Genomic DNA, 20,991 nt, shown 5'->3' with positions numbered 1-20,991 from the left:
TGGGGTAGTGATGCTAAGCCCCCAACTTTCATTTGTGACAGACTCATCCTCAAAATTCAAATTTCAATATTTTGCACCTGCTCATTCAAATTTTGATAGGCAGAGAGAAGAAAATACCGTGGTTTTTAAAACCGTTCGAACGGTTAACCGCCCGCCTCAGTGGTTTATTAATAAAAATCAATGGTTTTAGAAGAAATTTCGGTTTTGGGGAAAATCGAAATTGATCACCTGACCGGTTCTTAGTTTTTTCGGTCTGACCGTCTAGTCCGATGCAGATTTGAAAATTATGGAAAATACAAAAATAATGAAAATAGGCATGTTACAATGCGATATCTCTTGTTGTGTTTTTAGTCTTTTGCAACTTTTAGTGTTTGTATGTGATGGTGCATGATTTGGAAACTCCTTATTGGAGGACAACTTGGACGTTGGGCTGATGAGGTCGGTAGACCGAGTTGTAAGAAGACAGAGTCAAGGTACATAGGATGTTTTACCTGGGATGAGTACTTTGATGCTTAAGTCATTAATGAGAATAGAAAGAGAGAAAGAGAGCTTAGAATGCAATGAGCAAGGTTAGTGCACAATCGTATGTACCTTTTGTAGGTGAAGGAGGTGCCTTTATATAGGCATCGGTCTCACGTAGCGTATCTGAGATCTCCGAGTGAGCATGGCTTATCGGCCCACCATCCTTGGAGGTGGTTTTAGCAGAAAGTGATAAGGCTTATACGATTATCTCCGAAGCGGGTGGCACAGAGGTCACCACCTCGAACCTCAGTCAGGTCGGTAAGTACCTGATAGGAGGTTGGCCCTCCTGCCAAGGTTTTTGGTCTGCTCTGCCGAGGTGCATAAGTTGCATAAGGCTATTCCCTCCTCTGTCCTAGCCAAGGTGATGCTAGGCACTCGCACCAGTCTCTCGAGGTGTCCAAGGTGTGCCCGAGACAGAACTGAGGTGGTTCTGACTCATCCGATAAGGACACGTCATTGCCTATGTAGCATTGAGGTGTTGTGCAACGGTTCAAAAGTGCCATGTGGTGCAAAGTCATTGGAGGGTCAAATTACCCCTAATCAATTGCCCCACACTCCCAAGTTGATGTTAGCTCGGGGAAGGGAGTAGCCCGTTGTAGGAGGTCTCTAACCCAAAGTTACGTAGTTCAGCGGGTTCGTTTGTGCCAACATAGTTCACTCGTCCGAACCGGTCTAATAGGTCGCGTTGGGGGGCATAAAGACTCTGTGTAGAAAATTTGAATTTCAAATAGGGTGTGCAAAATTTAAATTTGAAACCGTTCTTGAAACTTGAAGCGGCGCTCCCCTGGGAACGATCAGATTGGATGCATTATAGCCATCAGTTGCGCAAGTCTTCTATCTATATATAGGGGGCCCATGGGGGGTCCCATTTGCACAATTTCCTGGAGTTTTTTGGAGCATAAGTGAGGGAGGTTGGAGAGCTCGGAAAACACAGGTGAGGCTATCGAGGTCAGTCTAGTTTTTTCTCAGTCCCGTAGATGAGTCATTTTTGCTTTTTGTTCTAGTATTTATGTTTTCCGGTGAGTTAAAGGGGGAATAATACCAGGACACTCAAGCCGAGGAGGGGACCTTGGCTCAAGAGAGGCGAGGATCCCAAAAATTGGCCTCGACCTCTCATCGCCAACCAAAGACCAGGTCAGAGTTTGGACCCACCGAGTTGAGTAGTGAGAAAATAGTAGACTTAATCGATACCTACTACATACTAGATGAGTTATGTGCCTTCGAGGAGGCATTGGTGGCCAGACTCCATTTTCCTCTCCACCCTTTTATTTATGAATTGCTTAGGTTTTACAACATCACTTCAGGTCAACTCCATTAGGACCATTGTCGGTACCATCTCCTTTTTCCATCACGTTGAGTTTTCCCTATTACTTTTACTTGAGTTACCGAGTTGGCTTCAAACTTTTGGGTAGATTCCCTATTAAGGTAGCGCAATAGAATAGGAGGTTCTTCTTCTTGTCCTAGGAGAATGACTAGCCTATGGGCACGACCTAGAGGGTTGACCTTAGAAAGGTCCTACAAGTTGAATTCGACGAAGAACTGGTTAACAAGGTTCAATTCCCCGTTGGTTGGCAATCAATGGTCAACGAGTTTCTAACCAAGATAATGCTTATCGGAGCTAGTTTGAGCCCTCAGGGTAGGTCATCCTTGTCATACTTGGCTTTTTTCCTGGTCTGCTATGCTTTATTTCCTTAACTAACTTTTCCTTATTCCTATGGCAGATATGTCCAACACCCCATCTATCCTGAATGCTGCTAAGAGGCCCTCCAAGAAGAAGAGAAAGGCCGGTGATTCTTCCCATACATTAGCAATGGAGCAGGAGTCGGCAGAAAGGAGGTCGGTTGAGAGGGAGCGTGAGTTGGTGAACCTTGAGGAGGAGGGTGGAGACCTGATGTATGTCAACCCAACCTCTTATTGTATGCTGGATCCAATTGCCCATACGGTGATGCCTCACGTGCCTACACCCGAACCTGCCCCTGAAGCCTCCAATTCGCATGGTTCTACTTTAATTCCTCACTCGCACGTTATTACAACAAACCGGATATGGGATCCCCACATCACCCAGTGGGGGGGAGGAATCCTCGTTCCTGAGGATGTTCAGGTCTACGGCGACCAGCCCTCTCCAGAACTCAATACGAAAATGATTCAGGTTGAATTAAAATCAAATTGAATAGTTTGGATGGTCCAAGCATTGAATTGGACCAATCCAGAATAATTCAAAGTATCCATCACATTGGATTGAACCTGGCCCATCTATAATGGACTCATAATGGACCGGATCAGATTGAACCAGTATTCGATCCATTGACAATCCTACCCAAAATAGTATAGGGTGGCATCTGTATTTTACCCCTAAAATTTATACAATTAGGTCACTCCTACCTTGGTCAGACAAAGGCATCTTACCCCCTCTTGGTATCTACATCCTAAATTTTAAACCCTAAACCAAAACCTTAACTCAACCCATAAATCATTAAACCCCTGAAACTTAGGCGTAAAATGCATTTGGGTCAGGTAGGTGACTTGGTGTGAGTGTTGTATTTCTAATAGAGGGTCAAAGGTTCAATTGTAAGATAAGTTATTTGAAATCATTTTATTCATGATCATATGCAATATCCAAGTCATTCCGAGCTCATTTATTAATAATATATATTTTTTCTGATTTACCGCTTGATTTGTTAACAATATTATAATATCTGAACCCTAAGTTTTAATTCTCATTCAAATATTAATGGTTTGAATTTGGATCTAGGTCCGTATCTGATTTTAATTAAAAAGATCATCATCACCTTTTTTTCCCCCTTATGGTCCACGTTTCACAAGTTGCAACAAGAAGAGTTGACTTTCGTATCATCACATCCCACCAGGAGGCACTTGACAAAGCGTGTTAGGTCTCTGCCTTTTATTTGTCAAAACCTCAATTAAAACATGACAAAAATGGTGTTTAGATTTCCTTCTTTTTTTTTTATTTTATAATGATAAGTGGATTAGGGAATAAGGTTAGAATGTTTTAAATATTTAAAAAAATTATGCATTGAGGTATCCAAAAACATCCGGATATATTGATAGAAGGCGATATGCTTCATCAATATTTTAATCCTTGAATAAAAGTATACATTGTAAGACCATATTATCTTCGAAAAAATGTGGGTAGAGTGATGTGAGCAGGAAACCTAATGTGGTAAAAATATGATTTATGATTAAATACTTAAGGCTCAATTTGGAAGGAGTATAAATATAAATTTGTAGAGTGCAAAACCTTATATTTTATATTATTTTGTATGTATTTATACTGTACATATTTGCATTTATAGTCTTTCCAAATTAAGCCTTAAAGTGCAAATACAAGGTTTAGAAATATTGTAATACAAGATTTTGCATTCTTCCCAAACTTGTATTTGCACTCTTCCTTGTATACGGTATTTCTAAACCTTGTATTTGCACCGTAAATTTTTATATTTGCACTCTTCCCAAACTGAAATCAAAATATCCCTTGAGATAAATTACAAATATTGAAACATAACTTGAATTTAAAAAATTATTTTGAAACTATCTTGGATGGTTGGGACCTCAAATTCCAAATGACAAATATATCCATTCACAAAAGGACCCTTCTGCAATCTTGAACCCTCGCATACCTCACATCCATACACATAAATTAATGTTGTGTCAATTCACTACACTTTTAGATATGCGCTACAAACAAGCTGTGTACAATGGGCTACAAAGGAATTTCTAAAGGTCTTGTGCTATCTTATGCAAATGGTGATTGATGGAAGGTGGTCTTTGTCCTACGACATTACTTTGAAGGGATAGCATAGTCATTTCAGAAAAGTTAAGGTATGTTTTAGTGTTTGTGAAAAATTTAAGTGGGCTTAAGTGTTTATCCCTATCATATAAATTTATAGTAGTTCCCAAACTTACAAGCTATCTCATATGGAAGTCCCAATTACAATGACAGAGTGGAGAACTAACTCATTAAATGGATGATTAATTAAAGGTAGGAATCCAAGGTCATTTGCAGTTTCCAAATCAATTGCGTAGGGGTGTTTGTCGTTTGTTTTCCAAAAATTTGTTGATGCAGAAGCTATTTTTATTTTAGAAAATAAAATCATTCACATTGGGGAAGACCCTCAATATCCCCATCTCTCTCTTATGTACCATATTAAATATAATGAGACTAGCTTGTAGCTACGAGTCGAATGTAGGTTTAAGAGAATTCACATCTGCGCCCCATAAACTTCTTACAACATATCCCAACCGTGTATTGGGAATATCTCTCACTGACAATTTTGGGAGATACTCTCAATGCATGCTGAGATGTGCATGTGGGGCATTTGTGGGGTGCAGATCTGAACTCGGTTTAGGATGGTGTGTGGTTCCTGAATCACCCTCAAAACTCTAAAAAATTTGTTTTCAGAGGTCAATGATCATTAGAAATTTAGAATGGAAGTGTGTCAAGTGGTTCAGTTGGTAAAGTCTTTGGCTGGATCTGAGACTTGGGATGAGGTGGTTGGTTTGGGGGATGTGCTAACCCCTGTGTAGGAGATTGAATCTGCTACCCACAAAAACGCTACTCATACAACACTACAGACATGCATCTTCCTATGAATGATAACTGAAATGTTCCTAATGTGCAGCTGTAGTGACTTGTAAATAAAGTCAGACTCTATCTATAGCCCTATGAAATTAAAAGAACAAAAAAAAAGTGCTCACTAAGTATGAATATCTCAAACACACCTCTGAATTCTGAAAATGCCTCTTCAAATTTAAGAGGCGGTCCCTCTTTAGCAAGAGAACAGTGATGTGAGCCACAAAAAAACAAAAAAGAAAAAAGAAAAAAAATCGAACACAAGAGGTTAGGTTTAACTACTAAAGAGAGTTAAGAGACAAACAAGAAAATTTTCCAGAGGGAAAAGCATATTTGATGTGAGAGAAAGTATGGGAGATAATTTTCAAGAAATGAAGAACTTTGGGTGGAAGGGATAAAGTAGGGGATATAATTTTCCATGGCATAACTGAAAATTGGTCTCGATTCAGTGTTTCTAATAAACACCCACTAGCTGTGTTTAGGGTTTAACCCTACCAACTGAGACAAGTTGCTCCAACTCCTTGGCAGTACACTAGTGTCAGTCTTGTCAGGATAAGCTCTCCAAATTTATCTAATGGCTGAAAATATTCTAAATTAACACGAGTCTCTTAGTGTCTAATTTAAAGGGTAATACATACAAATGTAGTAATATCAGCATGAAACAATAACGTACTTTATTCATTTACATATAAACATTTATGTACATCAAGCTGATTGGAGCTAAGGGCATACACTTTCTAACAACTCCCACTTGCACTTAGGTCCAATCGGGTATAAGTCTCAATCCCATACTATCCACGTGTTCTTCAAACACTTTCTGTGTCAATGGCTTAGTCGTGGGTCTACCACATTTTTCGTTGATGCTACATTCTAAATATGGATGTCTCCTCTACTAATAATCTCCCATAGAATATGGTACTTTCTCTCGATGTGCTTCGACTTCGAGTGGGCTCTAGACTCCTTAACCTAAGCAATGGCTCTAGTGTTTCACATAATAGTGGAATGAGTGATGTACTGGATGGTATGACTCATAATTCCTAGACGAATTTCTTCATCCAAATCGCTTCGTTGATAGATCACTTGTGGCAATGTACTCGGCCTCAATTGTGGAGTCTACTATGGAAGTCGGCATTTGTGTACCCGACCATCTGTAGTAAACTACCATCGAATACAAGATGGTATTTTAATATGTTCTTTACAGTTGTTCGGCACTCTCGTCCTGGGTTAGATTGATATCTACTCACAACACTTACGGCCTGAGCAATATCTAGCCGAGTGCACAACATAGCATACATGATGCTCCCAACGATTAAGGCATAGGGAACCTCTCTCATGTCCTCTATCTCCTCGGGGGTCTTAAGTGACACTGCTTTGACGATCTTGTCAACGTAAGTAGATTGGGATAATCCAATTAACTTCTTCGATCTATCTATATAGAGTCGAAATCCTAAGATGTAAGAGGCTTCGCCAAGATCTTTCATTATGGTCAACACTCATGCATCATTCCCAATGAGTAGAATGGCGTCTACATATAGAACCAAGAATGTAACATTATCTCCCACTGTCTTTCTATAAACACAGGGTTCATCGAAATTTTGCTCGAAATCAAATTGTTTGATAGTTGAGTCAAAACGGATGTTCAAGATTTTGGAAGCTTGCTTTAATCCATATATGGATTTATTCAGGTTACACACTATGTGTTTCTGACCCTTGGCAATAACGCCTTCCGGCTACTACATATAGATATCTTCACTAAGATCTCCATTCAAGAATGTCATTTTGACATCCATTTGCTAAATTTTATAGTCGTAATGTACAACTATAACTAATAGTTTCCTAATGGATTTGAGCATAGCCACAGACTAAAAGGTCTCCTCATAATCAACTCATTTCTGAGTATAACCTTTCACCACAACCTGAGTTTTATAGGTCTCAACCTTTTACCCTAGCTTATGGGTCTACAAGTCCAGAATCTCTTGGTTTTCATCAAGTCCATCTCAACTTTTCCGGCATCTACCCACTTTAAGGAGTTTATATCTAACATATCTTCCGTATAAGTCATGAGATCTTCCTCATTATCCATTACTTTCATCAAGTAATTTTCTTGATCATAGTCAAATCATACAAGATGTATAAATACTCAAGTAAATCTTCTAGGTTGGATATTGTCATATGAAATTTGTAGACTAACTCCCACTACCCCTGAGCCCCCTCATCAAGATTGACTTCTTGATGATGATTGTTTAAGATGTAGTCCTCTTCTAAGAATTAGACATTTCGACTAACAAAAACCTTTTGTTCTCGGGGGTCATAGAAAAGATACCCAATAGTGTCATTGGGGTAGCCTACAAATAGGCAACTTGCTTTGGATTCCAATTTGCCTGCACTTATCTTTTTGACATACTAGACAACCCCATATTTTCAAGTGCCTAACACTTGATTTTTTTTGCTAGTCTAAAGCTCATAAGGAATCTTAGGAACTAACTTGGTTGGAACATGGTTCAGCACATAGATTGTAGTCTTTAATATATGTCCCCAAAAGGATATGGGTAACTCTAAGTGGACAAGAAGTGACCGAACTATATTCAATAAAGTTCAATTTTTCTCTCTGATACACCATTTAATTGTGGTGTAGCAGGAGGAGACAATTGTGATATAATCCAATTGTCCTTTAAATAGTCATTGAATTTGTCAGAGAGATATTCACCTCCTCAATTTGATCGAAGGATTTTGATTTGTCTTCCTAACTATTTCTCAACATCAAGTCTGAACTTCTTGAACTTTTCAAAGGATTCAAACTTATGTCTCATTAGGTACATGTAACCATACCGAGAATAGTCATCAGTGAAAGTTATAAAGTGAGAGTGTTGGTTCCGTGTCCTAACATTTATTGGATCACATACATCAGTATGTATAAGGTCAAGTGTGTTCGTACTTCTTCTAGGCTTACCTGTAAATGGCATTTTTGTCATCTTGCCTTGAAGGCAAGGTTCAGAAGTTGGTAGATATTCCACTATGAGAAAATCTGGAAGACCATCTTTCACTAATCTTGTAATACATTCTTTATTTATATGGCCAAGTTAATAATGGTACATGCATGTGGGATTAATCATTTCTCATATTCTTTTCTTGGGGATGTGTTCCATCATTTGTTTCTAGATAAGGGTAGAGAATATAAAGACCATTCTCAATTTTTCAATAAGGAATTTGTTACTCAATTTAATTGTAATCTCATAACTAAATAAAATAGAATAACTATCCTTACAGAACTTAGAAACTAAAATCAAATTTATTCTAAGTAATGGAACATAAAGACAATCTTTTAAAGTAATAGTCACTTCTTTAAAAACTAAACCTACTATTCCTATAGCAGCAAATGCAATGGTTGCATATGTCCCCAAGTAAAACACGACATCATCATCATTCAGCCTTTTGCTTTCCTTCAACCCCTACAATGTGTTATGTGCATGAGTAGAGCTCTAGAGTTAATACACCAAGATGCAAAAGTGACCAACATATTGGTCTCTATGATTGAGTTTCAAAATTACATTCTTTCTTCTTCTTGAGGGATTCCAAATATTGAGGACAATTCCTCTTCCAATGCCCGATCTCATTGCAGAAGTGACATTCATCTATTGACTTGTCTTTTTTCTACTTCTTTTGTTTCCCACCCTTCCTCTGAGGCCTCTTCTTGACCTTTCATTTCTTCCTACCAAATTTTTCTCCAAAAAGCATGGCTACTAGCTTGTCCTTTTTAATCAGTTTCTCGTCTCTCTACAATATATTGCCAAGCTCTTGCAAGCCAGGTGTTAGTTTGTTCATGTTGTAGTTCATGACAAACTGATTAAAGGATGTAGGTTGAGAATTTAAGATGGCATCAGTATTTGTGTCATCATTCAGCTTGGAACCAAGAGCCTCCAATTCATTAATAAAACCTATCATCTTCATGACATGGTCATGAACTAGCTGGTTCTTGGTCATCCTAGTGGTCATTAACAATTTGAGGACATTTTTCCATGTAGAACGATTTTGCTCCTCATACATGGTCTATAAACTATCCAGAATATCTTTGCAGCTTTCTACTTTGTCAAACTGCCTTTGGATAGAGTTTTCTATTAAAGCAATGATGTAACATCAAGCAAGAGTTTTTCTCTTCCCATTCCAAATATTCCCTTCATCTTGCCTCAGAATCTCTATCAATGGATGTTATAGTGCCGAGTTGGTGGCAATTTTATTCAATTTCTCTGACGTTAAAACCAAGTTAAGGTTACAAAACTAGTCTATGTAATTTGGTCCCTTGAGTTTGTTGTCGTCTAACAATCTAGCGAACAGTCTATGTGCCATTTCTGACAAATAACACAAATATATTAGTCCACAACCTAATCATTGCTTTATGTTATGTATCATAGAAAGGACTTTTACCTACGTTCCATTTCCATTTGTTCATCTCTGAGATTTTCCTTTATCTCAAGGACGGAGACATTATTCATAACCCCATCACTTTTTGTGAAGGATCACATATCCACCCATTTGATGAGATTTCCCCTTGGCCTTCATCAGATAAGGTTCATTGTCATTTTAGGTTAAACCTTTCTAGCTAGTAAGTGTTGACCCGTCATATTGAAAGCCACTAGTTTATGATGCCCTTATCATTTGGCAATCCCACTGACTGTCTTAGTAAAACGGATAACTCAATTTTATGGTGCATGTCTACTCACCAATTTAGCATATTTTCATGTTAATGATGGAAAGCCTTTAGAGATATCATCTTATGATATTCTCTATCTTATTGCACTCATATTAATCATGAGGGAACAAGTATATCAGTCCCTAGCTTAGATTTAGGTCTTACCATAATGGTTCCCACTGACTTTTCATAAAATCATATTTAAATTAACCCTAAATGGGCTAGGGTTCCCGTGGAGTTCCTCTTTGGAAAGGAAACAAGGGAATGACCCATTAAAGGGAGATCATACAATGATCCATGGACATCATGGCAATGATGTGCATTCATCCATGATGGGCGTAGAGAGCCACACAAGTCTTTTCATGGGCCAAGCACTTATGGCCCATGTACGAATCACATTCACATAGCACATCACACATAAATGATCAAAATCAAATCAACTTTTCAGTTTCGCCCATCTATCTCCAAGGTCCAAGGCAAAACTAAAAATTGGTCAATGTTCAGTGCTTCTAATAAACACCCATTGGTTGTGCTTAGAGTCTAACCCTAGCAACTGAAACAAGTTGCTCCAACTCCTTAGCAGCACACCAGTGTCAGCCTTGTTAAGATAAACTCCCCAAATCTATCCAATGGTTGCGAACATTTTAAACTAAAATTAGTCTCTTAAGTGTCCAGTTTAAGAAGTAATACACAAAAATGTACCAATATCAACATGAAACAACAAAGTACTTTATTCATTTACATATAAAATTTTATGTACATCAAGCTGATTAGGGCTAAGGGCATACACTATCAATACAAACATAATCTCATATGTGAATTGGATTTCACAATTTTTTTGAAAAAAAAAATAAAAGAAAATGAAAAATAAAACAATGGAAAAGGCAAAGGCACACAATTGTTATATATATATCTATATATATATAATTCTCTTTAATGATGTTTGGTTTGGCAAAAAAACAAGGGAGAAATGTAAAGATGGTCTTTAGGTTCCATTTGGGAAGAATGCAAATGCCGGTTCAGTGCATGTATGCATCCTGGTTTAATTTTGCTGGTTTTTAGTAAAAATGCATTTATGTACTGAAAATAACATCAAAGCAAATTCCAAAACATGTTTGCATTCAAAATAAGAGCAAAGTTTACATCTAAAAAAAAATTAAACTTTTGCACTCAAAGTTGGTCAATGTAAAAAAGGTGGGTTTCGCCCTAAAGATTTTATTTGTACCCATCAAAACCAAAAATCATTTGGCAAGAATACAAAATTGTCATTGCATACAAAACTAAACTAACTTTGCATTTTTATGAACTAAACATATTTGTGTTTTATACTAAACATTTTTATATTTGTATTCTTCCCAAACAGAGCCTTTAAGAACTTCCCTTCAATTTTCATGGTACAAGCTTTACGGTTTTACTTGGATTAGTGAGAAGTGGAAGTGTTTGTGAAGTTTTCCCCCTTCTAACACTTGTTTTCAAATTGGCTAATTTAGCATGGTCAAACAAAATTATTCTTAACAAGAAGAAAAATAGTAGTTGGTAGGGCTGTGAATGGTATGCAATTTTTGTTCCAAAATACAATAATTCAATTAAGGTAATATGAAATCTATTCATTTAATAAGTTGAGCTTGGTCCTAATGGGCAAAGTGCAAATGGGGCATGGGGCCTAGAACCAGACCATCCACTACAAGAAATAGGCTTTTAGACGGCGGTTTGAACCTCCAGCCAAAGTGAATAAAACCGTCGGGATAAGGATATCCCGGTAGATGGACGATAGTCCTGTGAGCGTCATATAATCTTGTGTCGTGGTAGCTTTGGCCGGCGGATGTATAGACCACTGACCAAAACATGGTTAGGCCAACGCTCAAAACCGCCATTTAAAGTAACAATTATGCCAAAAAAATGTTGAAATAAATGACGCTTTTAATAATTTTAGCGACAGATTTGTTTGTCGAGAAAAATTTTCAAACGACGATTAAAAACGTCAATACAATTTAAAAATTCACCGGGAAAACTTGAAATAGATGAAACACATTGCAATTTTAATGACAAACATGACCGCCGATAAAAGGTATTAAATGACGATTAAAATTTGTCGATAAAAGTTAAAATAGGTGACATTTTATATGGATACCCGCCCCATTTTCTATTCCTTGACTTCCTTAATTTGGTGGCAATAGTTGTGTATAATAATAATGTCGGACAAAAATTAATCCTTGTAAATCATCCATAAGTTTTTTCGCTTTATAATCAAAACATTCCTAATTGTTAAAAAGTATAAGAGAGATGGGTTTTATGGTTACATTGTCTTAGATTTTGATTTTACTAACTCCACCCCCCCCCCCCCCCCCAATTATTCCATCTTTGTCAGTAGTAGCAACACAACCTTCTACATTTAAAAATGTGGCATATCCTCATCCTCCTATGAGAAGGCTGGTCCTCAACTCAATATTCATTCAACCTGCAAACAAAAAAATTATAAAAAATTGATTTAATGACAATAATTAAGCATCATTTTTAAATGTAAAAAACTTTTCTAATTTAAAGCACTTACAAATATGGAAAGCCAAGCAACATATGCTCCAATTGAACTTCTAAAGGTTCATCCTTAGCAATTGAAACAGAATTAATACTTCACTCTATCCATGTCGCAATAATATACCACCAACTTTTTATGTGGGTCTTCACTAATAATTATTCCTTTTGCTATAACTTTTTTGGACCCACTAGAATAGCTCAACAAATTACATTCATTTATTGCCTACAAATTATTAATATATCAATTATTAGTAAAAAATAAATCAAATATGTATACATTATCAAATTAATTCATGATAGTACCTGAGATTGTTGGGACACATTAGGAATTGGGACATTGATATTCATGCCTAATGTTGTTAAACCCTGCCACAATAATTTTAGTTTTTTAAACTTTCTAATTATGTAATAAAAATATTCATGTAAATAAATATCATCACCTCATTAGATGGAATTGTACAACTTGCACTTGAAGATGGAACTTGCGGCCTTGATGCATTAGGAGTTCTAAAGCCATTGTGATCCTGAAAAGAATAATTATATATTATAAAATGTAATATGTATTGAAATTCAAGTAACAAAAATATATGTGCAATTAAGAGGACAATATACCAATTTGTCATTTAAATTTATCATCATTTCTCTAATCTCTCTTATCTCAATTTGCATAGTTTCAATATTTTCTTCCATTTTTCGTTTGCTCTCTTTTAATGCATCAATCTCTTTGAACCCCAAAGAGATGATGGAGTAACACATAATCCATAACCATGTACACGACCACGTCTTTCTTCTCCCATTACTTGGGAAAAGATATCAGTCCTGGTAGTATTGTTTGATGATTCTTCTTGGTGCTCAGATATCAAGTTTTTGAGTTGTGTCTATAATAAAAAAAATAAACAAGTTAAAGAATAGAAAAAAAAAACAAAATTTAGAAGTTGATGATGCGCAATTCGGCCATTCCTAGTTGGAAATGACTGAGTTCCTAATTGGCGATGGGCAAGAGATACTTGCGTGAAGAGAGATGAAGGAACCCGGGGTTGCTCACCCGGCAGGAGCACTCCGATGCTTAAGTTAGTACTCGGCTGCGAGCTGGAAGAGAATGAGTTTGCAAGAAGATGAGAAAGCTAGAGAGTGGTGAATATGCGATACCTTGGCCCCTGGGGGTTTGAAGTCTTTATATACTGGCATCCTAATAGGTTTGGTGGGATTGATCCCGAATCTCTGCCGCAGCGATCTGTTGTCAGGTAATGTTTCGGAGTGACTGGCTGTCATCGTTAGGACTCGGGAGCAGGTGGGCTAATGCGACCGCTGTAGGGTACGGTCCTGCTAGGCGGGAGACAACCTCCGGGGTTGGCAGGCACGATGCTGCCAGGCGAGAGACATGAGTGCAGTCCTAAGAGTTGGCAGATACTGCGCCGCCAGACAAGGGACGTAGGTGCAGTCAGAGTTGGCAGGTACGGTTCTGTCAGGCAGGAAGCTTCTCGCGCGACGTCGGGCTACCTAACAACGAGCGACCCCGTAGCGAGCAAATTGGTGGCGAGCTATCCGTGACGAGCTGCTGGTGGCGTGCCGAGGTGATTCTGTCCGAGGCAAGTCGTCTTCGAGGTGGCCCACTTGCTTGGGTTTGAACTGCTAAAAACTTGGTGCTGTTGTTTTAGTTCGTGAACTAGGATAGACTCAACCCGAAGTACCTTCAGCTCAGGACATTAGTGTACTCGAGCTCGTTCTGTAGCGAGTTGATACTTGCTGAGTTGTCACCTGCATTGAGCCATGTCCACGTGCCGATCTGCTCATGTCGAGTTGTCGTTTATGTCGAGTCACGTACACGTGTCACCCAATTATGAGGTCGGGCCAAATCACCCCTTATCAAATGCCCCCCACCCCTCGAGCTAAGGGTTTGGACCTGGTGCAAGGAGTTCATGATGTGACAAGTGGATTTAGCTCAGAGTTCAGGCTGCCCCGTCAGATTGCGTGTGGCTTACGCACTGACGTCACACGAACTATAAGTCCCACGGATGCCAAAAAACGCGCTAAACTATCTTCGGTCTCGAGGGTCGTGCAGTCGGTTTTCTTGTGAGTCGTCAAATTGCTTTGATCTGGATCGTTGCTTCTTCGGCACAATGGCTATAAATAGGGGGTCCTGAGACTCATTTTTATATCAAAAGTTGTCTTGCCTTCGACTTGAGGTCGCCCTCTAGCTCCGTTAGCTCGGTCTTCCCAGTTCACGTCTTTTCTCCAGTTTGGTCGTCTTTCTTTGGTGAGTCCCTTTGCTTCCTTTCAATTCGGTTCAGTTATGTCTTCTAGTTTTGATAGCCTTTTAGATGAGGCCGAGGTGGGTACCTCGGCCCGGGTCGGTAGCCGAGACGAGCCTACTTCGGGCTTAGGGGTAACCCACGATCTTCCCGAGGGGCAGTCTCCCCCCAGAGGCTCGAGAGGCCTATGGTAACCTAGCATCCGCTTCTCATCGAGGTCGGGAGCCATACAACTTTGGTCCTTCCTCAATGACCCCGAACAGGCTTCGGGCTCTAGTACTTCGGTATCACCTCCCGAGGGAGCTTTCCTATAGTCTCCCCGGGGGCAATTTTCCTTGGGAGCACAATCACTACGAGATCATGATTTTTGAGGAGTAGCTCGTGGTTGGCCTCCGCCTTCCCTTGCACCCGTTGATCGTAGAGGTCCTGAAACACTTTAACGTTACCATAGATCAATTACACTCGAACTTTGTCCGTAACGTAGTAGGGACTATTTCGCTTTTCCACAAGTATTGTCTCCCTCTCACCCTCGAAATCTTCTCTTCGATTTTGTCTATAAAAAATGCTTCCCGCGGTGCCCCAACGCACAGGCGGTCTTACTATCTGCCCCCCCGCCCGGACTACAAGCTTCTTCATAGGCTACCCAATGAGATCCCGACCTGAAAATGGGACTACTTTGTGGTCCGCAACCCCGAGGGATGGCCTTTTCTAACCCACTAAAGGGCTGCCATTCAGGATTCTGGTGTTAGGCTAGACCTGAAGACGAGGTAGGCGCTTCAGTCCTGGGTAGAGCTCAACTTTCTCTATGCGGACTACCTTGTCGAAGATAAGCTTGTGCAGGCCGGCTTAAGTCCTTGTAGGTTGCTTTGGGTTTTTTCCTTTTTAAGTTTTGATAGCTCGTGCTAACCTTATTTTTTGCCTTTTGTAGTTACAATGCCAGAGGTCGATGCACGAAGCCTCCTGATGAGTTCCCGAAAGGGGAAAACGAGGGCGGCGAAGAGGCTGCGTCTGGACGAGGCTTCGTCGTCTAGGGCACCCGAAGCCTAGGTCGTAGAGCCAATCTCTACCGAGCTCCCCACAGAGGAGGCCCAACCTGTGGACCCCGAGGTGGAGATAATAGAGGGCAGTGACGAGGAGGCCCATCCTCAGGAATCAGAGGATGTGCCCGCGCCAGCTTCAGAGGGGCCTGCTCCGGAGTTAGAGCTCGCTCCCGTTCCGGGAGAGGAGAGCATCACGAACCACGTGCTCGCGATGCGAAAGAGTCGGGATGTAGTCTTCCTGAATGAGGTCGTGCAGTGGTCGGAGATACTTTCGAGGCGGCTTCTGGGGCTAGCCGCTACTCACTACATGGTGGTAAGCATTCTACTTTTGGCCCCGTTCTTTTGTTTTTTTTTTTTTGTTTTACCTCAATTTTCTTTTGACATGTGAACTCCGCCCTTCACGCGTTGGCGTGTCAGTCTGCGACTCACTCGAAAAAGGCTCGGGATGCTAGGGTAGAGACGCAGAAGCTCCATCGCGAGATGAACTTGGCCCAAGGTGAAGTGCATCAGGCGAAAAAGGGGAGTGAAAGCCAAAGGTTGCTGATCCAGGACCAAGAGGGGCGAATCACTTCGCTGACCGAGGAGGCACTGTCAAAAGAGAGGGCTCAGATCTTTGATGTTGCTGTTGAGGAGGCGCGGTCAGAAGAGAGGGCCAAGGCCGTTGATCGCTTTAAGGAGTCCTCGGAATTCCACGATCTTCAGGTCGAGTATAGCACAAGCTCTTACCGCTCCGGGTTCAAACTCTGTAGACATCTGGTTCGGCAGGAGTTCCCTGATCTTGACCTCGGTGCTATCACGATGAAGGGCCTGGCTCTGGAGGCAGCAGATGCAGCGAAGGAGGAGCCCGACTCGTCAGAAGAGGAGAGTGATAACGAGGTTGAAGTGGTGGATCCTTCCGCATGATGGCTCCTTGCTCTATCTCTTTTTTTTTTTTTTGAGTTGTGGATGTACTCTCCCGAGCTGCGGAGCTCGAGTTTTAGTAAAAACTCTTGTACTTAGATCTTTTGTTAATGAAAGAATATTGTTTCAACCCAAAGGATTCTTTTTCGACCTAGATGACACATGTATAGGTTGCCCAAGCCATCGAGCTACCGAGCTGGCAACAAGCGAGGGTAACCGAAGTGTGGATCGTCACTCCAAACTGCACGAGTCACCCCGAACTATCAGGCTACCAGGCTTGGTAACGAGTGAGGGTAACCACGGAAAAATTTTTCTAAATGTTTGTCACTTCGAGTTGTTTGTATATGAGCCACTTGTTTCAGCATTGGTCCTTTGACGGACCTAGACTAAGATTGTCGTTGAGGGTTCATGCCTGGGTTATCTATACTTTCGATTCTAGTAGCAAGGCAACAAGGTCTTATGTGTTTCCACCAGTTCGGTATTTTTAGTCCTTAGGCTCTGGGAGCGACTCAAAGTCCACTCCTAAACTTTGACCATGCCAAAGAGGCAACTGGGGTTTATGCGGTGCCGAGGTCTTTGCCAGTTCGGCACTTTAGCCCTTAGGCTCTGGGAGCGACTCGGAGTCCACTCCTAAAGTTTGCCCATGCCAAAGAAGCGACTGGGGCTTATGCGGTAACGAAGTCTTTGCCAGTTCGACACTTTAGCCCTTAGGCTCTGGGAGCGACTCGAAGTCCACTCCTATAGTTTGCCCATGCCGAAGAGGCGACTGGGGCTTATGCGGTGCCAAAGTCTTTTCCAGTTTGGCACTTTAGCCCTTAGGCTCTGGGAGCGACTCGGAGTCCATTCCTAAAGTTTGCCCATGCCGAAGAGGCAACTGGGGCATATGCGGTGCCGAGGTCTTTTCCAATTCGGCACTTTAGCCCTTAGGCTCTAGGAGCGAATCGGAGTCCACTCCTATAATTTGCCCATGCCGAAGAGGCAACTGGGGCTTATATAGCGACGAGTCCATCAATTCTTAGGCCTTGGGAGCAACTCATAGTCCACTCCTAGGCTTTTTGGGAATGACTCTTAGTCTGCTCCCCTGGTTCAACGATCACAAGTAGTATTGTCTTAGATTACTAATGTTCCAAGCTCGAGGTACTTGCTTTCCTTCTAACATTTCGAGCTCGTACGTACCTTCCCCGAGTACCCGTTTTACTCGATAGGGACCTTCCCAGTTCGGTCCGAGCTTACCCACACCGAGCTCAGGCACCATTACTTTTCGAAGGACCAGGTCGCCGACACGGAAGTGTCGCTTCCTAACCCGGTTATTATAGTACCGAGCTACTTTTTGCTGATAGGTTGCGGTCCGGATATACGCAAGGTCCCGTACCTCTTCTATCAGGTTGAGGTTGGTGCGGAGTTTGTCAACATTTGCTTCTCTGTCGTACGCCTCCAAGCGTAATGTAGGTACCCCGAGTTCGGCTAGAATTACTACCTCTGTGTCATAGGTGAGGTTAAAGAGGGTTTCACCTATGGCGGTCTTGACAGTAGTTCGATAGGCCCATAATACGCTGGGCAGCTCGTCTACCCATAGTCCTTTTGCCCGGGCTAGGCGGGCTTTCAGTCCACAGAGTATAGCTCTGTTCGTGACTTCTGTTTGCCCGTTTGCTTAAGGGTGTGCCATCGAAGTAAAGTTCTGTTGTATCCCCATCTTGACGCACCAGTATTGAAACTTGATATCTTCGAACTGTTTGCCATTGTCAGAGATAAGTACTCGGGGTAGTCCGAAGCGGCATACTACGTTCTTCTATAAAAAGTTTTGCATAGTTCGAGTTGTGATTGTCGCTAGGGGTTCCGCCTCTACCCATTTTGTGAAGTAATCAACTGCTACCACTAGGAATTTCCTCTGTCCTGTCGCTGGTGGGAATGGTCCAAGAATGTCAATTCCCCACTGTGCGAAGGGCCATGGGTTGGTGAGGTACTTCAGGTCGGCAACAGGTTGATGATGGATATTGGCGTGCCTCTAGCATTTATCACATTTCTTGACGAGCTCGAGCACAGATGCTTTCATCGTGGGCCAGTAATATCCTTGTCGTAATACTTTCTGGGCAAGGGCTCTGCCTCCCAAGTGTGCACCGCACATCATGAGTGTTACGGAGGACGAGCTCGGCCTTTGAGGGTCATAAGCAACACAAGTAGGGGAGCGTGTAGGATCTTTAGTAAAGTCATCCGTCTATAATGACGTATTGGCTGCCTGTCGCTCTACCCTTCTAGCTGCGTTGCGATCTGCGGGGAGGGTCCCGTGAAGTAGGTAGCTCGCGAGTGGGTCAATCCAGCTCGGCTCTGCTTGTGCAACAGGAGCCACCTCTTCTGCCCCCCTCCCCCAAGAATGCTAGGCCGAGGCAGGTTCCCTATAAACACGGTCCTCATGGAGTTGTTGCTCGTGCTGGCTAACCGGGATAATGCATCGGTCTCAGCGTTCTCAGATATTGGGATTTGCTTGATGAAGTACGATTGGAAGCCGCATAGAACTTCCCTGGCCTTGGCTAGATAAGCGGCCGTGGTGGGGTCGCGAGCTTCGTAATCGCCGGTTACCTGGTTGACCATGAGCTGGGAGTCACTACAAATGACGAGGTGCTTCGCTTGTACTTCGTTTGCTATCATGAGTCCAACTATCAGTGCTTCGTATTCTACCTCATTGTTGGATGCTACGAACTCGAACCGGAGTGCGTATTCCAGTTTCGCTCTGCCTGGCCCATACAGGATCATTCCGGCTCCGCTTCCTTATTGGTTCAATGAACTGTCTACGTGAAAGATCTAGGGTTCCTCGTCCCAGGTTGACTTCATTCTAATCGGGACTGGTTTTACACTGCTTGAGGCTTCCTTCGTGTGCTTGATCTCTATTAATTCGGAGGTTGTAGTGCTGAAAGTAGATTCTGCCACAAAGTCGGCCAAGGCTTGGGCCTTAATTGCTGTTCGGGGCTCGTACCGGATGTTGCACTCGCTAAGCTCTACAGCCCACTTAGTCAGTCTTCCAGATACCTCGGACTTGAGTAGGACTTGCCTCAGGGGTTGGTTGGTAAGAACGATGACTGTGTGGGTTTGAAAGTATGGCCGGAGCTTTCGAGCTGTTGTGATCACCGCATACGCCAACTTCTCGATCTCTAGGTGTCTAGTTTCGGCACCCTGCAAAACTTTGCTCACATAGTAGATAGGTCGTAGGACCCGATCTACTTCCTTTATTAGTACTGAGCTGACCACCTCATCGCTCGCGAGAGGTACAGCTTCAAAACATCACCCTCCTTGGGTTGGGTCAAAATTGGGATGCTAGTTAGGTATTTCTTCAGTTCGTCGAAGGCGAACTAGCATTCTTCAGTCCATTCAAAGTCTTTGCTTTTCTTAATTGCCTTAAAAAAAGGCAAGTAGCGATCTGCTAACTTGGACATGAAGTGGCTTAGGGCAGCCATACGGCTGTTCAACCTCTAAACCTTTGTTATCTTGCAAGGGGGCTTCATGTCCAAGATAGCCTTTATCTTTTCAGGGTTGGCTTCGATGCCACGTCGGTTAACTATGTAACCCAGAAATTTTCCCGAGGTGACACCAAAGACACATTTGTTAGGGTTTAGCTTCATATTATACTTGCGCAGGATTTCAAACACACATTGCAAGTCACTTATTAAACAGTTCGAGAATTGGGTTTTGACGACCATGTCGTCTACATAGCATTCAAATTTTCCGCCGATCAACGGCCCAAAAATTCGGTTCACAAGTCTTTGGTAGGTTTCCCCAGCACTTTTTAGTCCAAAGGGCATGACCTTATAACAATGCAAGCCCAGTTCGGTAATGAAGGTTCTTTTCTCTTCATCAGCAGGATACAAATTGATTTGGTTGTAGCCCAAGTATGCATCCAAGAAACTCAGCAACTCGTGCCCTGAGGTCACGTCCACTAAACGGTCGATCTTGGGGAGAGGAAAACAGTCCTTTGGGCAAGCCCGATTCAGGTTGGTATAGTTGACGCACATGCGCCATTTACCGTTGGCCATCTTTACCAGAACGGGATTAGCTACCCAACTCAGGTAATGGACCTCCCTGGTGAAATCGGCTGCGAGAAGTTTCCCGACCTCCTCGTCGACTATCCTCCAGCGCTCCGGGGCGAGGTTGTGTTTCTTTTGTCTAATGGGTCTGACTAGGGGATCAGTGTTTAGCTTGTGAGTTATTATCTTTGAGTCTATGTCAGGAATTTCTACCGCGGACCATACAAATATGTCTAAATTATTGAGTGGGAAACTTACCAGTTGAAGAGGTTTTCCGACTGCTGCCCCGATCTGGAGTGTCCTGGTCGGATTATCTTCTGAAGTTGGGACGAGGACCATTCTCTCGGTCGGTGTAACTCGCTCTTCAAGATACTCCACGGGCCGTTCGAGCTCATTGCTTTCCGCTAGCTTAGCTTTCCCTTTGAGGGCCGCAACGTAACACTTCCGA

Source organism: Nelumbo nucifera, chromosome 2 (genome assembly GCF_055504915.1).
Source record: "Nelumbo nucifera cultivar China Antique chromosome 2, China Antique-T2T, whole genome shotgun sequence".
In the NCBI taxonomy this organism is placed as follows: domain Eukaryota; kingdom Viridiplantae; phylum Streptophyta; class Magnoliopsida; order Proteales; family Nelumbonaceae; genus Nelumbo; species Nelumbo nucifera.
The sequence above is the reverse complement of the archived record's forward strand: the minus strand, read 5'-3'. Positions refer to the sequence as shown.